The sequence below is a fragment of the Lissotriton vulgaris genome, chromosome 5, assembly GCF_964263255.1.
Source record: "Lissotriton vulgaris chromosome 5, aLisVul1.2, whole genome shotgun sequence".
NCBI lineage: Eukaryota > Metazoa > Chordata > Amphibia > Caudata > Salamandridae > Lissotriton > Lissotriton vulgaris.
The window spans coordinates 678,132,287-678,156,962 of record NC_141693.1 but is presented as its reverse complement, the minus strand read 5'-3'; the positions used below and the strand labels follow the sequence as shown (position 1 = coordinate 678,156,962).

General features: G+C 47.9%; 1 long non-coding RNA gene across 1 annotated transcript in view; it reads left to right on the top strand.

Annotated features, from left to right (window-relative positions):
• LOC147711388 (uncharacterized) overlaps nucleotides 1-24,676 on the top strand; it is a 140,329-nt gene that overhangs the window by 89,305 nt on the left and 26,348 nt on the right. Inside the window, exon 6 of the long non-coding RNA XR_015295696.1 lies at nucleotides 19,301-19,438. This is a non-coding gene — a long non-coding RNA (uncharacterized LOC147711388). The remainder of the gene's footprint in view (nucleotides 1-19,300; nucleotides 19,439-24,676) is intronic.

The following is a 24,676-nucleotide window of genomic DNA, read 5'->3' as shown; positions in this document are numbered from 1 at the left end:
GGCACATGGTCAAGGCTGATTTGCATATAGCCATTGTCTGACCTAGGGTGGTGTGGAGTGCAAAAAAAGATGGATTTAAGGCCCAGATCTTTGTACTGGGGTGAATGTAAGTCATTGTTCTGCATTCTGTCCATCAACTGTGTTTTTTGCAATTTTCACCCCGAGTGGGCTGGGTATGCTCAGACGTGAGTCCCAGGCTCTCCACATCACTGGAGTCAAGCTATCCAGGCTGAAGAAGGCGGATAGCCATAAACTGCTCCTTGGATGCTTGATTCCGGTCTAGGAAAGACATGGCTTGGTAGTTCGGGCTGGACTGTTCCCATGAGGCACAGGGTCAAGGCTGATTTGCATATAGCCATTGTCTGACCTAGGGTGGTGTGGAGTGCAAAAAACCGATGGATTTTAAGCCCAGATCTTTCTACTGGGGTGAATGTAAGACATTGTTCTGCATACTGTCCATCAACTGTGTTTTTTGCAATTTTCACCCCAAGTGGGCTGGGTATGCTCAGACGTGAGTCCCAGGCTCTCCACATCACTGGAGTCAAGCTATTCAGGCTGAAGAAGGCTGATAGCCAGAAACCAGTCCTTGGATGCTTGATTCCGGTCTAGGAAAGACATGACTTGGTAGTTCGGGCTGGACTGTTCCCATGAGGCACAGTGTCAAGGCTGATTTGCATATAGCCATTGTCTGACCTAGGGTGGTGTGGAGTGCAAAAAACGATGGATTTAGGCCCAGATCTTTGTACTGGGGTGAATGTAAGACATTGTTCTGCATTCTGTCCATCAACTGTGTTTTTTGCTTGGGAGCCGAATTTTGAAGAAACCCATTTTCTAACAACTGGAATGAGTCTACATTTACATGCCCCCACAGCTTGGAGCTGTACATCACAATTGACCTACATTTAGCGTTATGAATGGTCAACATTTCTTTAGGGTGTTTACAGCCAGGTTTCCTTGAGAAATTACATAGACACATAGTTGATTCATGAAACTGCATCTTCTCGATTTTACTGCGCTTCTAAAGTTACCCATGCCATCAAAGAAAATTCCCAAGTACAAGAAGGTGTCTGTTTGAGGTAAAATGGTATCTCCTATTAAAATGTTACGTCTCATATAAAATTTTCTACTCGTTTTCATAACATAAGTTTTACTTATATTGATTGATAACCCCAAATTCTCCATAAAATAAACAACATTGTCTAAAAGATGCTGCAGGGCCATGTTGGTGCAGGCCATAAGGACTGCATCGTCTGCATATACCAGAACTGGTATTGGCCAGTGGCTGATTTGGGGCCCATCGATACATTTATCTGCAAGGGTGCAACCCAAATTGATAATGCATAGATGAAATAAAAATATGGCGAGTAGGCACCCTTGGCGTACTCCTTTTTGGATATCAACAGATCTTCTACATTCACCTCTTGTACCAAAACGAATCATAGCAGAACTGAATGAGCATAAATACTTAATAAATTAACAATGGCTCGGTCAACATCCATGGAGCTCATAATGGACCAGAGTTTGTCATGGACAACACAGTCGAATGAGAAGGTCAAGTCCACAAACACCAATAACAAATTGCCCCCCTTTATATGTGTATATTTGCTCACCAGTAAATTCAGGTTATTGGCCTGCTCGGTAGTCCCAATTCCCTGGCGAAAACCATGTTGAAAGTCAGACATGATGTTGTTACAGTCTGCCCACTCCTGCAATCGACTTAAAAGTATACAGCCAACCACCTTGACTAGGGAATCCCGCCAGGACATGGGTCTATGATGTGCAGGACAATTTCGGTGGCCCTTTTTAAATGTTTAATTACGAGCCTGAGGGAAACCTCGGACTACTAGAGGCACTGCAAATGGGCCAGAGGCCTTTTGAAAATTCCAAACATATATTTAAATCTCTGATTCTGCTATGTTTATCAATCACATTTATTTCTGATATGTTCACTTCGTTTAAATTCTTTTCAAAAACATGAGACAAAAAATGCATACATTATTCCATATCTGTATATTGTACATACATGACTAATTGAAAATATTCCCTTGCCATATTCCCAAGTCACATATTTTTAGCACTCCAAAATGAATGAATAGATCGCATGTGTTTCAATAAAAAATATTAATGTCAGAGTCCCAATGCATTTCGGGTTGCACATTCAACCCTTCGCCAGGGGATTAACAATATGTAGATGAAGATTCAAATGTCTTGTGAGTATCAGCGTCCTGTGGTTCAAAATATACGGGATCTATAAAACAGCAACAAAGCAAAAACTGTTTCTGATGTTCACATAGAAAATATTATGTACATAATCACAAAGCTGGGCAGTGCCACTGGGAGTTCCCTCAGAAAAGGAAAAGGAAAAAACATGCCTATGAAAAATAACCACTGTAGCCTTTCCGTGAGAAAAAAGGAGTAGGGCATTCTTTAAGTGATACGAGTGAAAAACCAAGCGAATTCGAATAAATAAGATATAGCAGTGAAAGGTACCATGAGAAGGTACCATAAGCCCGTCTGCGCCCTTCCGCGCCTGGACCACACCCTGCGCCAGGACCCCTGGCCCCCGCAGACCCCAGCCCACCCGCCGGACGTACGACGCCGCCACCCTCAACGCACTCAACGCCGGCCGAATCCCAGGATGCTACCGAGCCACCCCGAGACGCACCCACGGACCCTTCTGCTGCAACGCCTGAAAGTTCACCTGCATCCCGACCAGCACTACTCCAGCACCAACCAAGACCAAGACGAGCAACAGCAGCAGCCACCTGAAATGCATCCTGCTCAACACCTGCTCCGTCCACAGACACGCCATCGAGCTCTGGAACCTGCTCGACACAACCTCACCAGACGTCGCCTTCCTTACGGAAACCTGGATGAACGCCTCTTCAGCGCCCGACATCGCCATCCCAGACGGCTACAAGATCATCCGAAGGGACCGCATCAACCAGACCGGAGGAGGCATCGCCATCATCCACAGGAACACCATCCGCATCACGACCAACACCGACGACACCCTCGCACCCGCCGAGCACCTGCACTTCCAGGTCCACATCAACCCCAAGACCACCCTCAGAGGCACCCTCATCTACAGACCCCCGGGACCATGCACACAATTCAGCGAAGACATCGCCGACTTCATCAGCCCGTACGCCCTCCTCTCCGTTGACTACATCCTCCTCGGGGACCTCAACTTCCACCTGGAGAACAACAACGACCTCAACACCACCACCCTGCTGGACAACCTCGCAAACCTGGGACTCAAGCAGCTGGTCACCACCCCCACCCACTACGCCGGACACACACTTGACCCCGTCTTCTCATCCAGCAAGGATATTGCCTTCAGCCACGCCACCGGACTCCACTGGCCGGACCACAGCTGCGTCCACTTCAGCTTCAGAAGGACCACGATCCACCACCACCAGCAACAGATTGCACGCAGAAGCTGGAACAAGATCACAGCCGACCAGCTCGTGACCTCCCTGAGCATGAACCCTCCCACCAGCGCAACAAACCCAAGCCAGGCGGCCACCAACCTCGCGAAGTGGATCAGCAACTGCGCAGACGACCTCGCCCCTCTGAAGACCCCGCCTAGCAGACCCGGTAGCAAGAAAGCGCCATGGTTCACCGACGAACTCAAGAGCTCCAAGAAGAACTGCCGAGCCCTCGAGAGAACATGGCGCAGAGACCCAACACCGGACAACATGACTGCCCTCAAGCTCGCCACCCGAAAACACCACCAACTCATCCACGCCACCAAGAAAACTGCATTCAAGGAACGACTGGAAACAACGCACACAACAGCAAGAAACTCTTCAACATAGTTAAAGAGCTCTCCAACCCCAACGCCGGAAACAACGACATCACCCCTTCGCAAGACCTCTGCAACTCCCTCGCCTCCTACTTCCACAACAAGATCGCGGACATACACAACAGCTTCAGCACTCAACCGACGCACGCCTCGACCGAACCACCGCCCCCCACCACCACCCTCCGTGCTTGGACCCCGATCAGCACCGAAGACACCGTCCGCACGATGAACTCCATCCACTCCGGATCTCCTACCGACCCCTGCCCTCACCACGTCTTCAACAAGGCAGACGCTGTCATCGCACCCCGCCTGCGGGACATCATCAACACCTCCTTCGACACCGCTACCTTCCCGGAGACCTGGAAGCACGTCGAACTCAACGCTCTACTAAAGAAGCCATCAGCCGACCCCACCGACCTCAAGAACTACCGCCCCATCTCACTGCTCCCGTTTCCTGCAAAAGTCATCAAGAAGACCGTCAACAAGCAGCTGGCCACCTTCCTCGAGACTAACGGATCCCTCGACCTCTCGCAGTCTGGCTCCCGGGCCAACCACAGCACCGAGACCGCCCTGATCGCAGCCACCGATGACATCCGAGCACTGCTTGACAACGGAGAAACAGCAGCCCTCATCCACCTAGACCTCTCTGCGGCCTTCGACAGTGTCTGCCACCGTACACTAGTGCAGCGACTCAGCAACGTCGGAATCCAGGAGAAGGCACTGGAATGGATCATCTCCTTCCTAGCCGGAAGGACACAGAGAGTCCGCCTCCCCCGTTTAGATCTGGAGCCACCGAAGTCATCTGCGGCGTTCCTCAAGGCTCCTCGCTCAGTCCAACCCTCTTCAACATCTACATGAGCCCCCTCGTAGACATCGCACGCCAGCACAACCTCAACATCATCTCCTACGCCGACAACACCCAGCTGATTCTCTCCCTCACCAACGACCCCGCCACCGCCAGAGCCAACCTTCACGAAAGGATGAAAGAGGTAGCCGAATGGATGAAGAACAGCCGCCTGAAACTGAACTCGAACAAGACGAAAGTCCTCATCCTGGGATCCTCACCCTCCGCCTGGGACGACTCCTGGTGGGCCCCCGCCCTAGGCAGCCCACCCAAACCAACAGACCACGCACGCAACCTGGGCTTCATCCTGGACTCCTCCCTCTCCATGACCAGACAAGTCAACGCCGTCTTCTCGTCGTGCTTCAACATCCTGCGCATGCTACGTAAGATCTTCCGGTGGATCCTAACCGAGACCAGGAAGACGGTCACCCAGGCCCTCGTCACCAGCCGTCTGGACTACGGCAACTCCCTCTACGCCGGAACCACCGCCAAACTCCAGAAGAGACTCCAGCGGATCCAGAACGCCTCAGCATGACTCATCCTGGACATCCCCCGTCGCAGCCACATCTCCGGACACCTGAGAGACCTGCACTGGCTCCCGGTCAACAAGAGAATCCTCACCCACGCACACAAAGCCCTACACAACCAAGGCCCAGGATACCTCAACAGCCGCCTCAACTTCTACGCTCCCAAACGCCAGCTTCGATCGACCGGCCACGCCCTCGCCGCCATCCCCCGCATCCAAAGAGCCACCACAGGGGGACGGTCCTTCCCCTACCTCGCCGCCAAGACATGGAACTCCCTCCCGACCCACCTCCGCCTGACCCAAGACCACCTCGCCTTCAGGAAGCAACTCAAGACCTGGCTGTTCGAGCAGTAACGGACCCCCCTCCCCCAGCGCCTTGAGACCCTCTGGGTGAGTAGTGCGCTATATAAATGCTTTGATTGATTGATTGATTGATTGAAAGTAGGAACCCGTGCTGTGATAAGAAAATTAATCGTGCCAACCCGTGCTCAACTCAGAAATCGAAATGCTAACCTAATCAACTCGCTCACCGCCTATGCAACCGGCGAGCTCAAACCGTAATTGGCCTCTTCGTCAAGTATACCCTGTGAAAATGTAGTATAGGTGACTAAAATAGTCTAAATAAGTTAAAAAATAATCTACTAGACGGGCAAAAGTCCGTGCACTAACCTGTGGTTATCGACGCCGACATCTAGAATCCCTCAATGAACGCGAGTCCGCCCATCAGGTCACATGGTGCGGAACTCGCCCGTATCTATTGAAAAAGTACAAAACAGAAAGAGGACTTTCTGTGTTGAAGGAAGCCTTGATGCGTACTGACTGTAGCGCCCCGCTCTACTGTATAAAACCCACATATAGTCCGAGCAGAAGGCTATAAAGGCTGATTGTCCAAAATATAAAAAAGGTACCCGAGGATGGAACACCCTCTTGAAAGTGAACGATTCTATTCAAATAGAAACAATATCCGTTTCCTTCTTTATGAGTTATTTCAAAACGATGAGGTATAGGACTTATAATGAGTGATAAGCCTACCAGCAGACGTGCAAACCAAAGACTGTGAAAAAAAGACTGTGCAAAAAAGACTGTAAAAGAGACTGTGAAAGAAATGAGGACAAGGCTATAATTAGTAAGAGTAGTGAAAAGGTGCTGAAGCATGTCAAGGTATGTAATTCAAGTTCGTGAATGGGTACTCCCTTACAATCTAAAAGAAACAGTCTAGCGTTTAAAGAAAACATAATAATTCATAATGATCGTTAAGTCCTGCAGGAAAAACAGTGCCTAACAACTTTATCCAATGAGTTTCTCTCCTAGCCAGGAGAGTGTTGAAATGTATTCCTTGAATACTTTCCACTTTTTCTAAGACTGTGTATCTTAATTGGGGAATGGTGTGTTTCGCTTCTGTCCAATGTTTGGCTAGTGGAGAAGTGGTATTTTGGTTCCTAATGCGACTTTTATGTTCCACTATTCTGGTTTTGATTTTTCTACCAGTCCATCCTACATAAACCAAGCCGCATGGGCATTTGATTGCATATATGACTCCTTCTGTAGTACAGTCTGTATTGCTTCTTAGTTTAATACTTTGACCTGTGTGTCTGTTTAACATAGTACTGCTGCTTTTTCGATTTATGATTTATGTCGCAGTTACTGTGGGATAGAGCTTACTTATAATTTTATTTGCATTGTAAGCCGCCATTTCTCCTGTTTGTTTGCCTGTTACTTTCCCCCATGTATTGTCCTTTCTTGACTTGGTACATGCTTGTGCCCAGTTATATTTCTGTGTGACATGTTTCACCTCAAAAGTGCTAATTCACTAATTCTTCTAAATAAATGCTTCCTTGTCTGGCTGGACACTGAAGAAAATACACAATCTTCATTTTTAGCATGTGCTTATTCTTGTTCAATTTTCTCAAGCTAAAGGACCATTGTTAAACTAAAAACTAGTACTACCCGGGGTCCTTTGCCACCTATACGGGTTCCCTTGTTCCAAATACCTGTGCACCTTAGGAAGCATATATAGTGTTGGAACCTTGGGTGAGGAATTGAAAAGAAATTTTTTGGTATTTTCATCGATGATACCTGATTCAAAAGCTCTTTGAAGGAAGTCGCCCAGTGTTCTCAATAATTCATTGGTAGGATCTTGTTCCATGAGGAGATGGGTGTCTGTTTCCTGTACATGTTCACACACACTCTGGTTGTAAAACTCTGTATCAAGTATTACCAGGGCTCCCCCCTTGTCAGCCGGGTGAAACGTTATTGTGGGATCCTGTCTGAGTTTGTTTAAGATCCGTTGTTCCTTAGAGCTGAAGTTATGATGCTGTATTTCACCATATTTTATCCTTTCTAGATCTTTTTTGACAAGTGTCTCGAAGTTGTCTAATGTCTTATGTGAAATTGGTGAAAGAAATCTGCTCTTAGGTCTAAATTTCTTCTGTTCCTCTGTTAGTTCCTCTGTGCTTGGGTTGATGGTAAAGAACCACCTTAATCTCAATTTGCGCCTAAATTTAAAAAGAGCCACTTCCGTCTCTAATGCATTGGAAGAGTAGGATGGAACGAAAGATGTTCCTTTATTGAGTACCTGTATTTCTTCTTTTGTAAAATGTTTGGACGAGATGTTGATGACCAAAGAATTCACTTCTTCAAGTCCCTCTTTGAATTGAAACACATGTGATTTATTCATTCATTTTGGAGTGCAAAAAATATGTGACTTGGGGATATGGCAAGGGAATATTTTCAATTAGTCATGTATGTACAATATACAGATATGGAATAATGTATGCATTTTTTTGTCTCATGTTTTTGAAAAGAATTTAAACGAAGTGAACATATCAGAAATAAATGTGATTGATAAACATAGCAGAATCAGAGATTTAAATATATGTTTGGAATTTTCAAAAGGCCTCTGGCCCATTTGCAGTGCCTCTAGTAGTCCGAGGTTTCCCTCGGGCTCGTAATTACACTTTTGTTAACATATAGGGAGTTGGGCACACACCCTATCAACTAGAGTGCACGCTAAAACTAACAAAGGCGACAAAAGACATTTATTAACTTGCAAATACATGGTGTGCAGATCCACCCCACCCCAATCGTTTCCTTTTTAAATGTTGGCACAATATGCGATTCGAACCGGGAGCTTGGGAATCCAGCACTCTGGCAGGACCTAAAAATCAAGGTCAGAAGCGGACCCCACAGGTCAGTTTTATATTTAAAATATCAATTAGGATCCCATCCGGACTTGGTGCTTTACCTCCCTTTCTTGATCCCAGAGCCAGGTTCACCTTCCCCGATGTAAAATTAAACTCAAAATATTTCGGCAGGAATGTAGACTTATAGGGGATGTCTCCGGGCCCGGACCGTGCACTATTTTGACCATTTTCGCTTGAGCCTGTGTACAATTTTAACAAAATGCTCTACCCAGTCATCTTCCGTTATTAGGTTCTAAAGTCTGGGCTTATCATCATCGCTTGAAAATGGAGAGTTTATGACACGCCATAATGCTATAATGTCTTTATTAAGACCTGCCTCATAGAGGTTATCCCACGCCTCCTCTTTTAGGCCCTTTTTGAAATGTTTTTTTTTTTCAAAACCAGTTTTATTATGAGTTCAAGCAAATTTCAGTACAGCCCTCCACAGTCAGGAGGAGACCGTCAACGACAGATAGGAAAAGACACAGCATTGATACAGCATTGAACCCAGTGTTACAGAATGAGAGATGTCGAACTACCCCCGCCCACCCAACCCCAAGAACACCAACCAACCCCGCCCGCGGCTACCCACCCCTTATCCCACCCTAACCCAGCGCACGTGATCACAGTTCAGCAACATGAGATGGCCTACAAAGGTGGAGCCGGCCAGCAGCCTAGGGTGCGGGATCCACATCCAGTGGTAGTGCATCATCAACGTCTATGGGGGGGTCGAGGGACAGGCCCCTGTAGTCCGCCCACCGTTTCCAAATTTTGTAATGTTTGCGGGGACACCCCCGGGCTTTGAAAACAGGCTGCTCCAGACCCATGAGGAAGTCCAGGCCCGCCTTCCAGGCACCGAGTGGGGGGGCGCGCTTGCTCTTCCAGGCCTGCGCCAGATCTCTCTTCGCCACCACAAGCCCCAGCAACAACAGATGGCGTTTGTAAATATTGCCCCCAACGTTTTCTAGAACATGAAGAAGGCCCAGCCTAGGGGTACGGGGCAGGTCCCACCCCAACACCTCGGACAAGCAGTCCCAAACCCCCGCCCAGAATCGAGTCAGTCTCTCACAGGACCACACAGTATGAAAAAGGGTGCCCCTTTCAGAACCACACCTCAGGCACTCCGGAGTTGCAATAAGGCCCGCCCGCCATAGACAATCTCTAGTATAATAAGCTCGGTGGAGGTATTTGAACTGGATGAAGCGGAGGCGGATAGCTATAGCAGCACCACAGGGAGATTCAAGGGCCTCGCGCCAGTCGTCTTCATCCAGGGGACCAACATCACCCTCCCAAGAGGCCTTCAGCGTTGAGAGCGACGGGGAGCAGTGTGTGACCAGAGAACGGTATATCTGAGAGACCTTCTTGTCACCAAGGTCTCCCATAAAAAGTTTTGCCTCAATGGGACTAAAGTCAGGGAGCTGCTCCAAGCCCACCAGGCTAGGAGTAAGAGCGTGGCGAAATTGGAGGTAGCGGAAGAACTGGGACCTGGGCATGCTAAATTCAGAACTGAGGTCCTGAAAGGACTTAAGGGTAGTACCAGAGAGGACATGGCCGAGGGATGAGATCCCGATCGCGTCCCAGCCGTCGAACCCGGACAAAGACGCCAACGCCGGTAGCAGGCCATTACGCCATAAAGGAGTCTCGGCCGTCAGCCTACCCCACCAACCCATACGGTGCAGGGCCCGCCGCCAGACCGCGAAAACCACCTGGGTAACCCGTGGAAGCAGTCGCCTCCGCCTGGCCGAATACAGCAAGGTGTGGAGGGAGGCGCCACCCATCAGAGAGTGCTCCAGGGCATAGGCCAGATCACTACGGTCCCCATACCACCACTCGTTAAGCACAAGGAGATGGGAGGCCTGATAGTAAGACAAAATATCCGCGGTCGCCAAGCCGCCGCAGTAGGTAGAGAGGAAGCATGTGCGTAGCGCCAACCTGGAGGCACCCCCAGCCCACAGAAACCGGCCCAGCACAGAGTTAACAGTACGGAACCACTGCGGGTCAATCTGAAAGGGATGATTCTGGAGTTGGTAGAGGAGACGGGGCAAGGCCACCATCTTAAAGATGGCCGACCGGCCGTAGATGTTAAGAGGCATACGCGTCCATGTCTTGACGTCCATCTGGACCCGATCCCACACTGGCTGGACGTTCCGGTCCCACGCCACTGCGGGCGAAGCAGAGAGGAAAACACCCAGGTACTTCACACCCTCCACAGCCACCTGAAGGGATGCAGCCCAAGGACAGTCCACCGCGCCACCCCCCATCACCCATAGGGTCGACTTGCGCGGGTTAAGGAAAAGCCCCGACGCCCGACCAAACTCCTGCATCAGTTCCAGGACACCAGGGCCCGTACGCTGCAGGCCGGTCATGAAAAACAGCACATCATCCGCATATAGAGCTATGCGGTCCGAGTGATCCACACCCCACACGAAGCCACGGTAGAGCACATCATGGCATACCCTGGTGGCCAGTGGCTCCATGGCCAGCGCGAAGAGGTAAGGGGAGAGCGGACACCCTTGACGCGTGCCCCTGGTCACCGGGAAACGAGCCGATGCTGCCCCTGAGATACGCACCGAGGCGGTGACCTCGGTATAAAGCAGCCTGATATAGGAAAGGAAGACCGGGCCGAGGTTCAGCAGCGGCAACAGGGTAAAAAGAAAGGTCCAGCTGACCGAATCAAAGGCACTATCGATATCGGCCAACAGCAGCGCCGCCTGATCCTCCGAAGACCCGATCGCCTCTATCGCAGCCTGCGCCCGCCGTATATTGTGCCTCGTTGCCCGGCGCGGCATAAAACCTGCCTGATCTGGGTGAACAAGGGCCGAGATGTGTGGAAGCAAGCGGTTCGCAAGCGCCTTGGCCAGGAGCTTGGCCTCGAAGTTAATAAGGGATATGGGGCGAGAAGATTCATGGCGATCAGGGGGCCTACCCGGCTTCAGGAACACCACGATTTCGGCATGGCGCCAATCCGGTGGGAGGCGGCCATGTTCTCGCGCCTGCTCCAGGGCCCGCAAGTAATGCGGCCCGAGCTGCAGATGGAACTTCTTATAGAATTCACTGGGGAATCCGCTCGGCCCCGGCGCCTTGCCCACATTCAGTTGACCCAGCGCGTCACCCAGCTCCTCAGCCGTCAGGGGAAGGTCCAGGGCATCGCGCACCTCATCGGACACTGCAGATGGGGGAACCGACGCAAGGTAATATGCGATATCGGCAGGGGAGAGAGTCTCCCGGGAGGCATATTGACGCCCATAATAGCGCGCAAAGCTAGTTGCAAGAGTTGCCGGGTCCGTGATCGCCACTCCTGCGCCATCAACAAGGCCCGGCAGTGTAATAGGCTGCAAGTTCTGTTGGCAAAGCCTATGGAGCATAGTGCAAGACTTGTCGCCCCACTGGTACACCCCGCTACGGGTGGCCAACCACGCCTGGCGAGCCTCGTCTAATAAGACCGAGGAGTAAGACTGCTGCGCCTGCAGGAGCAGCCGCAGCGTGACATCATCAGGTGCCTCACTGTGGCGAGCCTCAAGTTCCTCTACCCGCGCTGCAGCAGCAACAATGCTTTCCAGCCGAGTCCGGCGAGCAGACGCACACCAAGCAATATCTATTCCCCGCAGGGTGGGCTTCATAGCCTCCCAGACGGTCACCGCGTCCATTCCCCCGGTAAGGTTGTCCTGCCAATAGTGGGCGATCGCGCCACGAAGATGTTGGGAGTAATCAGGGCGCTGCAGATGCCACGTGGACATCCGCCATCTGAAAGGTTGGCGCGCTTTGCACAAGTCAATTTGGACTGCCACAGGGGAATGATCAGAGAGCCCGCGAGGCCGAATCGCCGCCCCCTTCACTCTATCAAGGAAAGCCCTCGGAACAAACACACAATCCAAGCGCGAAAGGGAGCCATGGACAGCCGAAACATAGGTGTACTCTCACCGCTCCGCATGCAAGTGTCTCCACACATCCACCCAACCCAGACCATCAACCATAGCCCCCAACCGTGTAGGGGAGGACACAAGCACCACCCCGGGCCTCCTCTGCCGGTCCAAAGCCACATCCAACACATCGTTCCAGTCGCCACCAATCACAGCCAAGGAGTGGGGGAGTTCAGTCCATAAGGCAAACAATCGTTCAGCTAAGGCCCATTGCAGGGGGGGGGGGCATACACACAGCCAAACACCACAGGCTCCGCACCAACCTTCCCTTGAACAAACACAAAGCGTCCCTGGGGGTCGATCCATTGACGCTCGTGAACGTACGCCAGCCGTCTATGAATAAGAATGGCCACCCCCCTGGAGCCCCTAGTAAACCCGGCATGGAACACTTGATGAAAGCCAAAGCGCTGCAGACTCGGGGTCTTTGTACCTAGCATGTGCGTTTCTTGAAGAAGGAGCACATCCGCCAGGTCCCTCGTAGCCCAGCTAAGCACCGCCCCCCGCTTAATCTTGTCCAATAGTCCCGAACATTCCAGCTAAGAACACACATGGAAGCGCCAGAGGGCGCGAAGAGGGGGACATCAGCCATTATCACAATGCACCCAGCCCCACAATCCCCGGCTCCCGGCCCAGGCCCCAGACCCCACAGTTGCAAAATTCACAAAGACCACGTGCACCCCAGAAAACAGGACCCCAAAACCCACAACCCCCGAAAAGCAGACCCGCCCCATCTAGCCACCCAACATCCCAAGACCCCCCTCCCCCACCCCAATACCTCAAGAAACAATGAAGTATCTGTCGCGGCATATGGTACTTCAGGCCCAAAACATAGCGCCAAAAGTCAGACATGCCAAAGGATCCCAAACAACCCCCCTACCACCAACCAAGCACACTCCCAACACCACCCCCCAGACCCAATAGGAGGAGGCAGCCCTCAGAACATGCCCCAACCCCCCCCACCAGCATAAGGCACAATCAAAAACGGTGCATGATAAAGAGCATCAGTTCACATGAGTCCCAAATAAAGGCCAAAGAGCCAGGTAATACTGCACCAAGTTATGTCTGTACTGCCGACTGGCAGGCGGTCGCCGCAGTGGACGGCCACAGAAGAAAAGCAAGGAGCAAAAAGTCGGTGAACAGTAGTCAGGGCCCCCTGCCAGAGTGATCCGTCTCCGGCTGCGTGTCCCCCAAGAGGGGGTCTCCGGACAGGGACCTCCGCCTCGAGCGAGACTCGCGATGCCGCTTCCCCTTGTTCGGTTGGTCGCTCCGCTCCTGAGAAGAACTGCGTGAGGAACCGGAGTGCAGCCCTGGCTGGGCATGCGGGCGAAGCCTGACTGTCTCGTCAGTCCAGGCGAAGACGGCCTCCGGGGAATCGAAAAAGTGGGTCTTCGAGTTGAAGATCACGCGAAGGCGGGCCGGGTAGAGCAGCGAGTATTGGATCTTCAGGCCCCGCACCTTGGCCGCCAGTAAGGAATGTCTCTGCTGCTGGACCAGTTTGGTATAGTCCGGGAAGATCATAATTTTACAGTTATCAAACAGCAGGGTGTCTTTGAGCCGGGCCTCCCGGAGGATGACGTCCCTATCATGGTAGTTAAGGATCCGAGCAATGATCGGGCGGGGCCGCTCCCCAGCCGGCGGCTTTTGTGTCAAGGCGCGGTGGGCGCGCTCCACCACAAAGCAGCGTGACAGGGTGTCCGGGGGCAGCCAGCTCTCCAGCCATCGGGATAGGAAAACATCCATAGGCCCCTTCTCGCAGTCCTCCGGGAAGCCGACAAAGCGCAGGTTGTTCCGCCGCGCCCGTCCTTCAGCATCCTCCACACGGAGCGCCAGGCCCCGCTGCGTCTGCTCCAGGTCGGCGACTCTCTTCTTCAGGGCGCCGACGTCGCCCTCCACCGTCGTGACCCTGGTCTCCGCTTCTGTGATGCGAGCGACCGCGTTGCGAAGGTCCTGGCGCAGCAGCATCACATCGGCGCCCACCGCGCCAATATTCGCATCCAGCATATCACGAGATTGTGTGATGGCCGTCAGCAGCGCCGCATTGTCCGGGCCAGCAGCTTAACCCCCACCGGCTGTGAACTTGTCGATGGGCCCCATCGTGGCGGCAGTATGGCCACCCCTGCCTCTTGTCATCACCGCCGCCGGGGTAGTTCGGTGATATGTACCTGCTACGGGAGCACCCGGGTGAATGGTCAGCGAGCAGGGTCCAGGGCGTCCACAGCACACCAATCCCTCGGGACACGTCTGCCCCCAGCCTTGTCAGGACACAGGCCCGAACCACGGGAAAGGCACTCCACCAAGGCGCGGATATCACAAGGCAGGGGTCCAGGGAGGAACCGCCGGATTGGCGCCTCCAGGCCGTCCGCCTCAGTCAGCGCAGCAGATCCCTCGAGTCCGTTAGGGTAGGCCGGCCAGGATGAACTTCGGGTCTGCTCTGCCGAATCGTCGGGACGCCACTCCGCAGGATACGGCCAACGGGCCCTCCGTCCCACAGCTCCGGCGACTCTGCTCCAGCCCTGCGGGCCAAGACATACGACGCCCGGCCGGCGTCCAGGGTCATCCGGCGGGCGGGACAAAAATCGAGGTCCCGGCTCACCGCGCGGCAAGTAGGCCCAGCAGGCACGGTCTCCAACGGCCGTGCCGGCGGAGGTCCGAAGCACCAACGACCACACCACCGTGTTCCACCGGACTCCAGCAAACTCCTGCACCAGTAGAGACGAGGGAAGAGGGTTTAGGGCAAGGATAAATTAGCGGATAAGGATCGGGCCGGCAGGAGCTCTACAGAGCTGCGTCCGCCATCTTCACCCTCGAAGCCACGCCCCCGACGCTTTTTGAAATGTTTTAATGCTAGCCTATAGGTCCGCCTGCAGTTCTGTATTTCTATGGTATTCCTAGGTATCTCTTTCAATGCGCTCTTTAGTTTTTTATTGGCCTGAGTACAGGTGTTATCGAACCAACCTTGGGTTTTCCTGACCCCTCTCTTCTGGTTAGCGGTCAGCCTTGCTTTAATGCCCTTGCTAATTTGTTTAAACACCTCAATGACCATACCAGCGTCTGCTGACTCATCCAGACAAACCTTGAAAGCCTTTTTCTGATGGCTAATTAACAGTTCTATTAAACTAGACTCGTCAACCTTTGACCAGCGCAGGGTAAAACCATTCAAACGGGAGAGTTCTATATTCTCTGCAGCCAAGTTATGATTCCTTACCCTTTGCTTAATTAGGGAACTAGTTTCCAGCATTAGACTCTGGGGGATATGGTCACTCATAGCAAAATCATGTAGTAAAAATGTATTGATTAAGGCAGAACAACGTTTAGTAAGGAGCAGGAAGTCAATAACACTCTTATCCATACTACCATCAAATGTACAGGAAATTTCCACTGGATTTTCTCCAAATTCGTTCCCAAAACCTTGATCTTATTTAAACCATAAATCATTAAGTTTCTTTTCGTACTCTGAATGGAAGAAGTGACTGACATCATCCCCAGTAGGGGAAATCATGTCACAGATCTTTTTTGCTAACAGTTGACAGGGTTGGATTTTAAATTCACCCCCATATCAGAATTTTAGCATTTATATTTTATATCATAATTGCTTCCAACTCCTCATCAAGGCAGCATAAGGTATCCAATTTGCGTGATTTGCATGCAATATTGTAAAAATTAACTAAAACTATGGAAAAGGAAGCAGAGAAATATACCTGAATATTTTTGATAAAAAAAAGATAAACAAATTAACAATTACCTTAGTGGAGGCAAATTTGTTGGACATATATATATGCAAAGGCCACCCTTCGTTCTTCCGTGTTTAGATGGGATGGCTGAAGAATGAAAAGTCTTAGGCCCACATGCATCATCCCGGAATTTTGCGAGTTCTAAAGTGCAAAAAATAGCGATTCGCATTTTAGAATTCGCAAAACGGGACGGTAAATTTATGCGATTTGGTAAAAATCGCAATTTTTACCGAGTCGCATAAATTACCGAAATACAATTTGCGAATTCGCTATTCCCATTGGTTCCTATGGGCCTTTTGGCCCATAGGAAGCAATGGGAAGGCATTAGCAAATTGCGATTTTCACTTTGAAAATCGCAATTTGTTAATGCATTTCATGGGTGCAGGGGGGGGTTCAAAGGACCCCCCATGCACCCCATAAATGTATTTTTCGCATCATGTTTCACACACACATGTCCTAAGGACATGTGTGTCCGTAACATGAATGTTGAAAAAAATGCATTTTCAGCGTTTTAAACACTTTTTCAAATTTACCGAGTGGTTCAACCACTCGGTAAATTTGACCCCCTAATTGCGATTTCTCAATTTTGAAAGTAATCATGCATTGCTTTTAAGAAATCGCAAATTTGTGATTTTTTAAAAGCAATCGCAATTTTAGAAATCGCAAAAATGATGCGATTTCTAAAATTGCTTGATGCATCCAAAAAAGCATTTTTGGAATCGCAAACGGACGATTTTAAGGAATCGCACCGTTTGCGACTCCAAAAATGCTTGATGCATGTGGGCCTTAAAGTCATAAAGATGAATGGGCTCAATGGCCCATGTTTTTTGTAACTTCATAATGCTAAAACTTGTCGTAAATTCTAGCCATTCCACTACGTTCCACCATAAGACTGTAATATAGTTCCCAGAGATCATAGTAGCATAAGTGCTACTCTCAATTCTCAAGGGAGTCTGCACCACAGAAAATTGCTGATTTAGTAGGTCCTTATCCATCTGAAGATATCTGCTGTTTACAGTTGATGTTATTATACCCTTCCTTGCCATAGGTCCTAGTAGAACGTGCCTCGCATCTTTAGGAGAGTTCACTAATTCCACTAATTCTTCTAGACAATTGTCAAGGTCATGTATAGTAAAGCTACCAAGACAGAGCTCCGTCTAAGAGGCTCTCTCTCTGAAGGCAGAAAAGAAGTGGGCACTTATTATACTCAAACACCTCATTATTACAGGTACTTTTCCTAACAGCTCTTGCAGGTCACGCCATCCACTCTGAACATGATCTCAAAGGTAATTTTCCACAGGATAGCGGTGTTCCTGAACTGCAACATGTTGACCTTGATTCCCAGGCCTTCTCTAGTGTGAAAACACAATATGTTCCCTTATCTGCTTCAACTTAGGATTTATATCCTTCTCTCCTTGCCTGACTAATGGCATAAAGGCATTATTCTAGCTGAAAAGGGCGCTTCTTCCACCTGCAAACAAAACATGAGAAAAAATGAAATCCAGAGAACAAATTCAGCTAACATAAGAAAAATGGCATATGAGCTTAACGAAATTGCATAGGAAATAACATACACTTGATTGCTACATTACCTAAAGATGAAATGTCACACTTAATGAACATATTTAATAAATGGTCGATTGTCAGTTGCACAACACAAGTTCTTTACGTCAATGTTTTCTGCTAGTTACAGTCACTTTCTATGTTAATTCACCATGTTACTATTCAATGTCCTACACATCACATTTCACATTATTGCATTTCGAATTTCTAACACTTCATGCTAACACGACAAAGGATTATATGCAGGTGCGCTCTAAATGTGTGATTATAATGCACCCCTACAATTAAAATGTGGTTTCGCTACATCACAAGCAAGGGCCGCTATACTAACATCCAAAGGCCCAAACCGGTTCCACTTTAGGCATTACATTATAGTAAACCACAGATGAGTGAAGCGCATACAGCGTAAGATCTCTCTGGGTCTCAGCATATTTCTGAATTTTCAAAGCAAACTATTTTCATAAAGTCAAATCCCACAGGTTAAGGTTTTTATCAACCTAACCAAATGACAGCACATAAGACTTGCTCCTGTTAATATGCATGTAACTAACTTTACACTTCATAAGTGGACTTTCGAGTATGCATGCTATTATTGTTATAAATGGTAATATTGATTGATAATTTACTATTTTTGAAGCACTTCAAAGTGATGGAAATGTGGCCTATCAGCATTCTATAAAGGACCATATCTAAAATGTCCTTACAAAAGAGGTAGAAAAAAACACTGCTAGCTCTCTGAGGTCCCATTTTCTAAAGTATACGTGAGTCTCATTAACTGATATTGCAATTAACCTTAATTGATGGAGTCTTCAGAAAAGCCAAAATGCATACTGGTCTGCAAGTAATTACGAAGATGTTTGCATTGGCTGAACTTTCTGCATTAAATCATGATGTATATCCATACAGTGCACCAAGACGCCACCTAAAATGGTTAATGGAGATATGGTACACGATCCTCCATGTGAGAGAAACAATATGTTAAGCAATGTTACTGAAATTTAGATAGCACAAATATTCAGCATGGCAATGTGGTCTTTCTGAGATATATTCTTTGGACAGTAAATTGGCCAACGAAAACTACATCTCCCATCAAGCAAAATAGAAACAGCCTAGCTAACATAGGCAGCAGGTCTTCCTCTCCCTGAAGGAGCACTATATAACAGCCCTTGAACATCTTGAACTTTCCATCATCTACTTTAACTGTGTGACATACAATCCATTTCCATTCCTGGCCTCCTGTGTGTCCTTAAATTTTTCATCAATAGCAGCAAAAAAAATAAGAATCTGAATTGTCTTCATGACCAGTTGAAGGAAGCTGGGTCTCTGTACGGTGTACTAAAATGAGATACATTACGTTGATGGTCCGGGGAATCCCCAATGGATATGCAGAGGTAGAAGTAGATAATACTAACTCTCTCTTTGTGGTAGCGTGGGTGAGCAATTAAACTTCTCAGAGGGTAGTGCTAAGCATTTGTTGTACCTAAAGATGCAATGAATGAGACACCCTCAAGAATAAATTTGAGACCATTTTGTAAAAAAAATATTGTTTTTTATATAATTTTTAAGACCAAGAACACAGATCTAAGGAAAGTATTGTTGGAGATACGATTTTGCAAAGTTCAACTATTATAACATGTCAATGCCAATTAAGCATCATAGGAAACAATGAGGAAAAGGCATAACAATGCCCTGAAATTCAGGCAATGCTTTCACCTTCTCATTTTAGGTTGACGTTGGGAACAGGCCCAAAGTTCAAGCAGGAGAAATTCAACAGTGTCCAGGATCAGCCAGGAACAGGGTGCTGAGGTTTTGGAAGCTGACAAAGGGTGCCACTGGAAAATGCACTTCACAGAGGTACTTACAGGTAAGTCTAGTGGGTCCCTTAGAGAGGGGAGGTCACAAGGGCCTGGGGACCATGGGAGCAGAGCTGGTTGTCTGGTTCTGGGGCCAGCGGAGCCGGGTGCAGAGCGAACACGTGTGGTCTGTCTTGAGGTCCTCGTGGCCAGGAGCAGACTACTTGGGGAGGCAATCTCAGAACAGATGGGCCACATAGGAAGTGGGTCGTGGGTGTCTTCTTTGACGGGGGCTTGCTTCTGGTGCTTTGGGAGTCCAGAGGGGACTCTTATTGGTGCTTCCCTTTGGGGGTCTGGTACCCCGAGTATTGGTACGCTACAGCTCCAGTAAATCTTGGTGTCTCCAAGTTTGGTGGGGAGACAGATATGACCCTGAAGAACAGTTGTACCGTCTCTTGCTTTGATGCGGCGTCATTGTCGAGCAGCAAGTCATCTATCCCGACTTTACAGGTTTGGTGCCCTTGTTGTGTACAGGAGTGATACCTTCACCCCAAGGGAGCTTCTTGGCAATTTCTTGAAGTCTGGAAGTGCTCTGCGGTTCTTGGAGTTGTCTCAAGTTTCAAGATGACATATCAGCAGCGGTCGTAGAGTCCTAGGAGCAGCAGGTAGGGTTTAGCTCTTCTATTTTCTGCAGCAGGGCTTCAGTTTTGGTGCAGTGAGTCTTCTTTGCCCTGGCCTTCTCTTATCTATCAAACCTGACGTTCAGGTCTCAGGATACTTCCTAAATATTGAAATTAGGGACATTACATGGGGAGAAAGATATAAGCCAATGGGCTACCTACCTTTAGTGTATCTGCACTCTCAAGTGGCCACTTCCTGTGGGAAGAGTCACTACCCTAGCTCTGATAGGATGTCTTCCCTCAACTCCCAAGATGTTGGAATTTCATGGGAGGGGTTCACATTGCCTGCCGCACTCTAGGCGTGGTATAGGCTAAGTAGGGACCCTCCTCCGAATCTAACTAATTTTCCCACATTTCCTCCCACCAAAAGTGGAGCAGAAAAGTGCAGGCTTTGTATTTCTCCTCTGAGAGGGCTGGTTCTCACACTTCATAAGGTTAGAAAAGTCTGTAAGTGGCAGGCTGGTGAAAACAAGTCAGAAACCACACCATTGCTTGGTAGGTTCTATGGGGACCCTCTAAAATGGTCTCCTGTGTGAGTTTATTAATAAACCCACCACTGGAATCTGTGAAGATTTGTTAAGACAATAATTTTGGTATCAAACACCTTATGAATCAATGAAGTCATCATGAAGCTATGAAACTTGTGTTGACAACTATCCAGCCCTTGTACTCATCTTGGCTTCCCTGTGCACTTACAACATCTCAAAATAGACTGGAAATAGTAGGGGAATATCTGCTCATGCCAATATGCCCACACATGGGATATATTGCACCCTACCTTAGGACTAAAGGCCTGCAGTGGGGGTGACTTACCTATATCTTATGCAGTGTATGCTGCCATGGCACACAGGGGGGATGTGTGCCATGTTGACTCTTCAGGTTTGTCTGCACCAAGACAGGCAGCCTGCAATGGGAGAGTGCACAGCCTTGGTGAGGGGTCTCGGGGGGGTCACACAACCCGTTCTGCAGTCCAAGGGAACCCTCTTCAGTACCCGTGCCCTATGTACCAGGGGTACCATGTACTAGGGACTTTCAAGGGTAACTGAATTTGTGCCAGTCATGGTACAGGTTCTGTGAAAGAGATCTGGCACTGGGGACCTGATTAGCAAGGACCCTGTGAAATTACATTTCGAAATAACATCAGCCAAAAAGTCGGGGCTAACCATGTCAAAAGAGGCACTGTCATACACCAGTGTTTGCTATATTCCTTAAGGGTCACCTCTCTCATTGTCTCTCTTCAACATCTATCTTCTTTCCCAGTTCAGGTAATAAAGCTGTACCAGGTGACATTTCAAATGGAGGACATGATTTATTGACATACCTTCTCTCAAACTGCTTTCATGTTAGAATCCTTAAGAACGCTATTGATTACAGTGTAGGGTGCTATAGCCACAAGTGGTGCTGCCCTCTCCTTCCAGTAGCAGTTGAAGAGATTAATAATACCTTTTGGATAGTTATCACACTTCTGGAGTATGCTAACTAATTAACACTTCCAAGAGAAAGATGTTCTAAAGAAAATGTTGTTGGTTACATCTGTTTATTGTAGACAGTTTTACTGCAGTCAATAGTGTCAAGGTTACTTGTATCCACATAACAATATCAATGGTGATAAGTAATTTCAACACTTTCTACTAGCTCTTCCCTTGTTCACTAGTTACAAGAATGGGGATTAAAAGAAGGGTAAATTAAAGATAGCTGGGGGGGAAGGATAGCCACAGAGTTCCCTCTAAATAAAACTGGGATAGCTTTAAGTTAGTCATCTTGTCTGTTTAGAATTGATGAAGGTTGTTTGTGAAAGTGAAAGCTGCTACCTATTATTAGTACAATGCTACAGATGCACATTTGTAATTCATACAGAATATAGTTAGTAAATGCTGGCTTACCAGCCATTCAAAGATCAAGATGCTCATGTAGTGTACTGGGACACCAAAACCACTCAACAACTCCTGAGAGCTTTGTAGGCCATAGAAGCAGAAGGGAGACATTGAAACTACTGACTGAGAGATAGTAAGTTTCCTTACAAAGTTGGGAGGAAAAAGATGCAAGGAAAACCCAAGAAAAGGCAAGCAAGTAAGCAACCAATAAACAAAGCATGATATCATATGACTGTGTTAATGTACTGTTAATCAGCAAATAGTCAAAACCACATGCTCTTGCCAAGCTTGTGGCTATTCTTAGTGTTTTCCTGATTTGGCAGTATACCCTCCTGCAGAAGAGAATTCATGTTCTGTTCCTTGCACCCTGGGAGTGTTTTTGTTATGTCACTTGTAAACACTAATGTGTTACAGAAACACGGGTTAACCCAAAAAGTCAAAGGGACCTGGGCAGAGTATTGGTACAAACAAAATGGTCCCAGACAGACAGGCGATAAACAAAGTTGTAACAGAAGTAAATACATACACAGGTAATTATAACAACATTGTTTTTAATCACAACGTGTTTTATATAAGAGTCTTTCATAAAAATTGGTACAAGTTAAATCACATATAATGGCCCCTAAGAATGAAATAGGGAAGGGTAGTGTTGGGATAGTGAAAGATGAGGACTAAACAAAAGGTCATAAAGACCACAATGTAACAAAAATTAATATGAAAAAAACACAATGGAATAATAAATTTAATCAATCATTTTTGACAGTCATGCCTCAGAAGAAATCAGTAATGATGAATGATGACAGAGGCTGACCACAAGAAAACGTGTCGACGTTTCGACCCAGGTGAAATGCAGGCGTGGTGTAAGCCTTGCTAGAGGGTCTTCATCAGGACAGAAGTGGTGGGGGATGGGGCAAAGGATCTTTCACAAGACTCGCTCACAGGAAGGGCTGTTAAATTGTGGATCACAAAGTACTATGTGGGTTCTGCCAAAGGCAGAGTAGATCACAGCTGCAAAATTGGTAGTGTCAATAGGTGGGGTACAGCACTGGATCAATGAACCAATGGTCCTTACTTCAAGATGACAGCAATCTGCCCATGGCAAGGGCTGTTGCCAAAAAAGAAGGACGGTCGATTTTGAGGAGATGATTCACAGGAATGTGTGCCGTAGAAAAATCTAGCCAAAGCGTTACCATTGAAGGCAGTGGGGGTCAGTCATAGGCGTGGTGCAGATATCCCAAGCGCCGATAGATTGCGTGATCTAGGAATCCTGTTGAGCTCAGAAGGGACGTGATCGAGTGATTCAGAGTCCGGTCCAGAAAAAGGAAGGTTCTTGCTAGCTGCCGCTGATAGCTGGTTAGATTCTTAGGGGCCATTATATGTGATTTAACTTGTACCAATTTTTATGAAAGACTCTTATATAAAACACGTTGTGATTAAAAACAATGTTGTTATAATTACCTGTGTATGTATTTACTTCTGTTACAACTTTGTTTATCGCCTGTCTGTCTGGGACCATTTTGTTTGTACCAATACTTGTAAACACTAAAGCATATACCCTTTGCTCTAGCAAGTACTTCCCAGTCCACACTACCCGCCATCTTTCCCTTCTTAAACTGAGTGAAGAACACTGTAGTAAAGGGTCTGGAGGCAGCAAACTCAGTAGTATTCTCTTTATTGATGCACAGCGTGAACCAGCATGACACCCTCCTGCCATCCATACAACTACTTCCAGAAATGAAATCCTGCACCAACCAACCACACCGACTAAAACTTCACAGCATAAAGATTATTTGTGCAGATACAAAGAAAGTACCTCATAACACATCCCCTCCTTTTATATTGCAAACAATAAAAATAGGTACAACTAATAAAGACCAAAAAGTGAACAAAAACAAAACCCTTAAAGAAACACCAAACAATAATAAAGACTATGCCAACATCGGAAGCATTGGCACAGGCTTTGGGCGTGCCCATATATTGCCAGTTTCTGGCATTCGGTGCAAACCCTATTAAACACAGTTACAGAGCTAACAATACTCAACTCATGGGAATGGCATTTTTCCAAGGAGGAAAAGCTTTATGGTGTGGGCGCGTCAGGAATCTTAGTACTAACCAGAGCTCTGCATCCCAGGGTGTGTGAACAATGCTAGAAAGAGCAGGTAAAACAAGCTTTGCTGCTGCCTAAAGGAAGAGAAACCCAATCGTAGAGATCAGAATGGCAAAATTGGTCTCACAAGATGGAGGCCGCCATAAATGAAGGAAGTTACCATTCTAGAAGTCTAACGCTGATACAGGCTTTTGAGCACAGCAGTGAAGTGTGAAATGCTTGTGCAGCTTCACTAGCGGTGCACTTCACTGAAGAGATTCCCAGAGATAGCAGCTTTTTCTGATGCCTGCGTGGTATTCTCTAGAGTAGTGTTTGAGGGAAAGTATTTGCTATGCATATTCGATGTGCAGTTTAAGTAACCCTGTTCCGGGCGTTGGTTCTTGTTTCCAGAATTTATTAATAAATACAAAAAAAGTACGTCAAAGTTTAAAGATTCTCCTCAGTGATAAACAGAAAGTATTCATTAGCAAATCTAACAATAAGAAATATCAATAGAAGAACGCAAAGGTACTTACCTAAAACCTGTAAACTTTGTGAAGGTCCAGTCGTTTCTCACCATATCCTTCATGCAAGTATACCTAAAAGACAAAGGATAAGAAAGTCATTAATAATCATATATGTTTTGAGAGAACAGCAAATTACAACAGT